Raw genomic sequence first — 7,357 nt, 5'->3', positions numbered from 1 at the left:
GTATCTGTCCAATTTTCCCAACACCATTTATTGAAGAGACTGTCTTGATTCCATTGTATGTTCTTGCCTCCTTTGTCAAATATTAATTGGGCATATTGGTTTGGGTCGATTTCTGGTCTCTCTATTCTATTCCATTAATCTATATGTTTGTTCTTCTGCCAGTACCAGGCAGTTTTGAGAACAGTGGCTTGGTAATACAGCTTGCTATCTGGTATTGAGATCCCTCCTACTTTGTTCTTCTTTCTCAGGATTGCTGCAGCTATTCAGGGTCTTTTTTTATTCCAGATGAATTTTTGGAGAGTTCATTCTAGGTCTGTGAAATATGCCATTGGTATTTTAATGGGGAGTGCATTGAATCTATAGATTGCTTTGGGTAGTATGGACATTTTAATGTTGATTCTACCAATCCATGAACATGGTATATTCTTCCATCTGTTTATGTCTTCCTCTATCTCTTTTTCCAGTGTCCTGATCATTCTTTTTCTTCTTTTCTTTTCTTTTTTTTGCGCTGCTCAGTTTTCCCAGCAACATTTTTTGAAGAGACTCTCCTTTGTCCACTGTATAGTCTTGGCTCCTTTGTTATAGAATAATTGACCAAATGTGCATGGTTTTATTTCTGGATTCTCTATTATATTCCATTGATTTTTGTGTTTGTTTTTATGTCAATACCATACTGTTTTGATTACTATAGCTTTGTAATATAGTTTAACACCAGGAAGTGTGATGTCTCCAGCTTTGTTCTTTCTCAAGATTGGTTTGACTATTTGGTGTCTTTTGTGATTCCATACAAATTTTAGGATTGTTCTGTTGCTATGAAAAAGACCATTAGAATTTTGACAGGGATTGCATTGAATCTGTGTATATTGCTTTTTTTATTTCCTTTTTTTCTGCTAAATGTGAGCTTAGTTTGTTCTTCTTTTTCTAGTTCCTTGAGGTGTAAAGTTAGGTTCTTTATTTGAGATCTTCTCTTTTTTTTTATTTCCTCTTAGAACTGCTTTTGCTACATCCCCTAAGTTTTGGTGTATTATGTTTCCATTTTCATTTGTCTTGAGATATTTTTAAAATTTTCTTTTGATTTCTTTAAGGCATTGGTTATTCAGGAGTGTTTTGTTTAACTTCTTTTTAAAAAATATATTTTTTTATTGATTTCAGAGGAAGAGAGAGGGAGAGAGAGAAACATCAATGATGAGAATCATTGATTGGCTGCCTTCTGCATGCCCCCCACTGGGGATTGAGACAGTAACCTGGCATCTGCCCTGACCAGAATTGAACTGTGACCTCCTGGTTCATAGGTCAACGCTCAACCACTGAGCCATGCCAGCCCGGCTTGTTTAATTTTTATGTATTTGTGAATCTTCCAGCTTTCCCCCTGTTATTGAATTCTAGTTTTATACCACTGTGGTTGGAAAAGATACTTATTATAATCGCTATCTTTTTAAATCTATTGAGCCTTGTTTTGTGCCCTGACATATGATTTATCTCAGAAAGTGTTGTACAGGTGCTTGGTAAGAATGTGTATTCTGTTACTGTTTGATGGAATGTACTTTATATGTCTGTTGGATCCAGTTAGTCTATAGTGTTGTTCAAATTTCCTATTTCCTTGTTGATTTTCTGTCTGGATGATCCATCCTCTGCTGAGAATTAGGTAGTAAAGTCCCCCAACTATATTACTGTATTGCTACTTATTTCTCCTTTTTGTTCTCTTAGTACTTGCTTTATATATTTAGTTGCTTCGATGTTGGGTCATCTTTGTTTCTTTTGAGCATTTGTAGTTTAAAGTCTATTTTATCTAATATAAATATAGGTAATCATGTTTGTTTGTTTTTTTTGGTCACCATTTGCTTGAAATATCTTTTTCCATCCCTTCACTCTTAGTTCATGTGTGTCCTTAAAGGTAAAGTGAGTCTTGTACAGGCAGCATATTGCTAGATCTTGGTACTTTTTTTTTTTTTTTAATATATTTTATTGATTTTTTACAGAAAGGAAGGGAGAGGGATAGAGAGTTAGAAACATCGATGAGAGAGAAACATTGATCAGCTGCCTCCTGCACACTCCCCACTGGGGATGTGCCCGCAACCAAGGTACATGCCCCTGACCGGAATCGAACCTGGGACTTTTCAGTCTGCAGGCCGACGCTCTATCCACTGAGCCAAACCAGTCAGGCAAGATCTTGGTACTTTTCAACCCATTCAGCCATTATGTGTCTTTTGATTGGAGAATTTAATCCATTTATGTTTAAAATAATTACTGATAGATAAGGACTTACTATTGCCATTTGTTAATTGTTTTTCTGACTGTTTGTAGCTCCCATGTTCCTTCCTTCCTCTCCTGGCATCTTCCTTGGTGATTGGATGCCTATTTGTGGGTGTGCTTTGACTCCTCTTCATAATCTTTTCTGTATCAACTACAGGTATTTCTTTGTGATTACTTTGAGGCTTACATAAACTATCCTATTTACACGGGTAACAACTTAACTTTAATAGCATATAGAAATTTATACTTTCTCTCTCTCACATTTTAGGTTATTGATGTTGCTGCTATAATATTCCTGCTTAACAGTCTTTCCTGTTTTTTGGGGGGGTTTTCTAGGACTTTAAATAATTTTTTATTTTTCAATTACAGTTGACATACAGTATTATATTAGTGTTAGGTGTACAACTCAGTGACTATACATTATATAACTTACTAAGTGATAAATCCTGATAAATCTCATATCCACCTGACACCATACATAGTTATTATAATATTATTGACTATATTGCCTATGCTGTACTTTACATCCCTGTCACTGTCTGTAACTATTAATTTGTATTTTTTAATCTCTTCACCTTTCTCATCCATATCTCTAGCCCTCTCCCATCCGGCAACTATCAAAATGTTCTCTGTGTGTTTCTGTTCTGCTTGTTTGTTTATTTTGTTTTGGGTGGGGAGGGTCTTGGACTCACCAGGGAGGGGTGGACAGTGTAGCCAGGTTGATGGATATGGCACCTGCCTGCTGACTCTGTGGGGGGAGGGCTCGGAAAATGAGCAGTGGCCTCTGCCAGCACTCCGTCTGGGAGAAAACTGCCCCTCCAGCTCTTGCCCTGATGCCAAGCAATTCATTTCCTCCCCGTATGTCACGGTGCCTTTTGAGCTGCTGCCCCCGCGCTGGAGTTCAGAGCGAGCGAGTCCGAGTCAGGCTCTGTAAGAGAAGCGCCTGGACGTCCGCAGCCCGCACTCATTCAGCGCGCTCTGCTGGTTTTACATCCGCGAGTTATGGGACTTCTCCCTGGTGCTGGGACCCTGGGCTGGGGGGCCTGCTGCGGGGCTGGGACTCCTCGTTTCTAATGGGGAATCTCCGCAGCCAAGAAACCCTTCCTGATTTTTATCCACCACATGTCGGTGTGGGCCCAGCCTGTCCCGAGTCTCTGTCCCTCCCACCTGGCTTCCTTCTATCCTTAGTTGTAAGACCACTGTTCGCTAGATTTCAGGTGGTTCTGAATGATGGTTCTTCTGTAGGTTAGTTGTCATTTTGATGTGGTTGTGGGAGAATAAGAGTACTACTGTTTACCTATGCTGCCATCTTGACCAGAAGCCCTGATAGTCTTTTCTTTCAATATTTTGAATATATAGTCTGACTCCTGGCCTGTCAGATTTTTGTTTAATTTCCCTTGTATGTGATGTCACTGTTCTCTTGCTGCTTTCAAAATTCTGTCTTTGACTTTTGACAGTTTAATTAAGTGTGTGTCTTGGTGCTGCCCTTTTTAGGGTCAGCCGATTTGGGTCCTTTGTACCTCATGAATCTGGGTGTCCACTTCTCTTACCAGGTTTGGGAAGTTTTTGACCATTATTGTTTTAAATCGACTTTCTATCCCTTTTTCTGTCTCTTCTTCTGGGATTCTCATTATATGTATTTGTTTCTTTTAATGGTATCCCATAAGTCCTGTAGGCTTTCTTCACTCTTTAGTTTTCTCTTTTCTTCTTTCTAGGTCTGGATAATTTCAAATGACTTATCTTCTAGCTCACTAATTCTTCTGCTTGCTCGAGTTAGCTATTGAAGCTATTTAATTTTTGAGTGCAGTAATTATACTCTACAGCTCTAGGATTTGTTTTTTAAATTTATTTTTGATGGTTTCTATTTTCTTGTTCAACTTCTCATTTTGTCCATGCATTGTTTTCCTAACTTGGCTTAGTTGTCTGTGTGTTCTTGTAGTTGACTAAGCTTTAGGAGGTTTATTCTGAATTCCTGGTCACAGTTTATAGATCTCCATTTCTTTTTTTAAAATTGATTTTAGAAAGAGGGAGTGGGATAGAGAGACAGAAACATCAATGAGAGAAACATAGATTGGCTGTCTCCCCCCTCCACCTCCCCCCCTCCCCATGGGGATCGAGCCCACAACCTGGGCACATGCTCTGACTGGGAATCAAACCTTGACTTCCTGGTTCATGGGCTGATGTCCAACCACTGAGCAACACCAGCCAGGCAGATCTCTCTTTCTTTTGTGGCAATTATTGGAGCTTTATTAGTTGCCTTAGGTGTTGTCACATTTTCTTATTTCTTTATGAGCCTTACCTTGCATTGGTATCTGTACATATAAGTGGTCTCCTCTTACAGACTTTACAGGTTTGTGTCAGCAAGAAAAGACCATCTTTCAGCTTAGCTTGGGAACTGGGTGGGCCAGCCAGTGGTATCCATGGTCTTTTGGAGTTTGTTGTCAGGGTCTCTAGTTGGGTGGGGCCTCTACGTGTGCTTTGAGGAGTTGATTGCTAATGGCTGGGCTCCACATTGAAGCAGGGCCACTAGCTGGGCTCTGCAGTTACCTCTAGGCAGGCGGGTCCCTGGCAGGGCACTGTCACTGGTTGGACCCTGTGACTAGGGAGGCCTGTGGGCCAGCCCACAATTGCTCCTGGGTGGGTGGGGTCTCCGACTATGCCTCTTGATCAGATGGTGCCACTGGTGGATTCTGTGCAGGCAGGGCTTTGGGGTTGGACCTGGGCTCAGGCTGTGCTCTGTGACCAGGTGGGCACACAGACAGGTGTGCAGGCTTGCCTTTGTGCCAGGTAGGCCAGTAGGCCACTGGCTATGCTCCACTGTTGAGCAAAGTCTCCGGCTGGGCTCTCAGCCAGGAGGAGCCTCCAGCTGTTGGGTGGGGCTAAGACTGTGCTCTGCAGTTGGGCGGGGTCACTGTCTGGATGAGGCCTCGAGCTCTGTGTTGCATTTGGGCAGGGCTGTAGGCCGGCTCTGCGGCTGCTTAGGTCACTGTTGAGGCTCCCTCGCTGTGCAGGGCCCGAGGCTGTGCTCAGCAGTTGGACAGGTGCTGGTTAGGCTCCCTGCCTGAGTGGGGCTGCAGATGGGCCCATCGCTACCAGGTTCCCGGTCGGGCTTCCTGGATGGTTGGGACTGGAGGCTCTGCTTAGCAGTTGAGCAGGGCTGCAGATGTGCTCTCCTGCCTGGGTGTTGCTATCTCCACAGCTGGCTTCGGCCATTGCCTGGGGATCTAAATCAGGCCCCCGGTGGGCTGTCCCTGACTGGGACCTCTACTTATGTGCTGCTGCAGGCAGGAGTGCAGTCCACCAAGATCTTAGTGCTGCACAGCACATGATTGTCCAACCACTCTGCTGTACACCTGAAACTAATGCAAAAATAACATTGAATGTAAGTGGGAAAAAAGATTTGAGTGCTGGTTGCTGAAAGCCCTGCCCCTACTCCTCTGATTCCCAGTGGGAAGGCCCAGGCAGTCTCCCAGGCAGCACCCCACAATTCTGGAGGACCCTGGGTGTGCACCTCGTGCTGTTCTCCCTCTGGAGAAACCACAGTGGGAACCTCTCCCTGGGGCTGTGCTGGCCTGGGGGCGGGTGATTCGGTCAGTGTTACTCCTCCTCAGCCTCTAGTGCCGTCCTGTCTGCCCCGGGTCCAGGAGGGGGTTCCAGCCTCACCTGTGGGTTCTGGGATTTTCACAGTGTGTCCTGTGTAGGTAGCTGCTAGTTGGTCATTTTGTGAGGGCACTGAACTTGGGGATAATGTACCAGTTTGTTGCCACCTTGATGTGGTCACTGAAATCACTCTGGTGTTGAAGAAAATCCAGCTGCATGGAGTCCACATGGAACTTCCCAAGCCACCACCTCTCCCCCTCCCACTCTTTCCATGATCAGAACTCGTTGTCCCTTCCTGTTCTTCCATCTCTTTTGTGACTCATCAGGATGGCCCTTTATCCTGCTTTGATGTGGTAGAGAATATTGGGGGATGAAGAAGAAACACTGGTTACAAAACCACTTACTCCAGCACCACGCTTCCACCTGGCCCTGATACTGTGTGCACGTTCGTTGGCCGGGTCCTGGTTGCTTACCTGTTCGCGGGCCAGGAAAACAGGGCCAGTGTTGGTACCTGTGTGGTGGGAAAGCCTGAAGCCTCCTGACCACTAGCTGTGGCGGCTCCTGTGAGGAGGGCCGGCTCTTCAGTTATGCAGGGAAGTTTTGCATAAACCTATTGTTACTTTGTAATTGAAGAACATGTTTTGCTCATTTTAGGTATAATTAAAGAATCCGGTGCAAAGCACAAGGGATTGATTGAAATACCCAACCTCTCTGAAGAAAATGAAGTAGATGACACTGAGGTACAGTATCTGTTTCCTTGTTTGTAATGTCAGGCTCTGCTATAGATGGTGAAGGTTTGAAAAACTGTTCATCAGACAGTGATTCCTGCAGTTTTGGTCAGTGTGGAGGGCTTGCTTGCTCAGGCAGCATGGGGTGTGGAGCGGAGCAGAGTGGTGTAGGAGAGTAAACGGAGGCAGCCCTAGACTGGGGCCTGGGCCTGCAGCCCGTGGCCTCATCCGTGAAACGGGATGAATCCGTCTCAGTGTTTTCAGGTGAATGTGACCGTGTGCGCACTGTCAGGTGTCAGGGAGCATGCGGTTTGGTGGAGGGGTTGTTTCTCCTCCCCTGCATCTTCGCTGTTTCCCTTTAATAGTGAAAATCCTCAGCTGTTAGCTGTGATCTCCCTTGGTTATATCGTATGTTTTTCGTAAACTAATTAGTATGTATTGCTTTTGACTGGCTCTCTTGTTCTCTTGGGTGATAGAGCCTGTGTGGTAAATCCTAACCTTGGTTTTCAGCTAGTGCCTCCTGTAAGCTGAAAGCTGGGTTCTGGGGAGAGACCATTTGTACAGCAGCTGTATTTTCCAAACCAAATAGTTTGACAAAATGTCTTTTTTGATTTGTGAAATTATTCAGTGCGAAGGCTTTCAAAGATATAAAAACTAAAACATACTGGGCAACAGTCTATGACAGTGATGGCGAACCTATGACACGCATATCAGAGGTGACACGCGAACTCATTTTTTTGGTTGATTTTTCTTTGTTAAATAGCATTTAAATATAT

General features: G+C 44.1%; 1 protein-coding gene across 3 annotated transcripts in view; it reads left to right on the top strand.

Moving 5' to 3' along the window:
- The first annotated feature begins 6,505 nt into the window (after nucleotides 1-6,505).
- AHSA2 (AHA1, activator of heat shock 90kDa protein ATPase homolog 2 (yeast)) overlaps nucleotides 6,506-7,357 on the top strand; it is a 17,710-nt gene continuing 16,858 nt past the window's right edge. For 2 of the 3 annotated variants that reach the window (XM_014532018.1, XM_014532020.1), the window contains exon 1: nucleotides 6,514-6,593. The gene's annotated coding sequence lies outside the window, so the exon portion shown is untranslated. Of the gene's footprint in view, nucleotides 6,594-7,357 lie in introns of all 3 variants that reach the window. The other variant, XM_014532021.1, reaches the window with a different exon arrangement.

The sequence above is a fragment of the Myotis brandtii genome, unplaced genomic scaffold (genome assembly GCF_000412655.1).
Source record: "Myotis brandtii unplaced genomic scaffold, ASM41265v1 scaffold84, whole genome shotgun sequence".
Lineage (NCBI taxonomy): Eukaryota > Metazoa > Chordata > Mammalia > Chiroptera > Vespertilionidae > Myotis > Myotis brandtii.
This window is presented reverse-complemented; position numbering and strand designations above follow the sequence as displayed.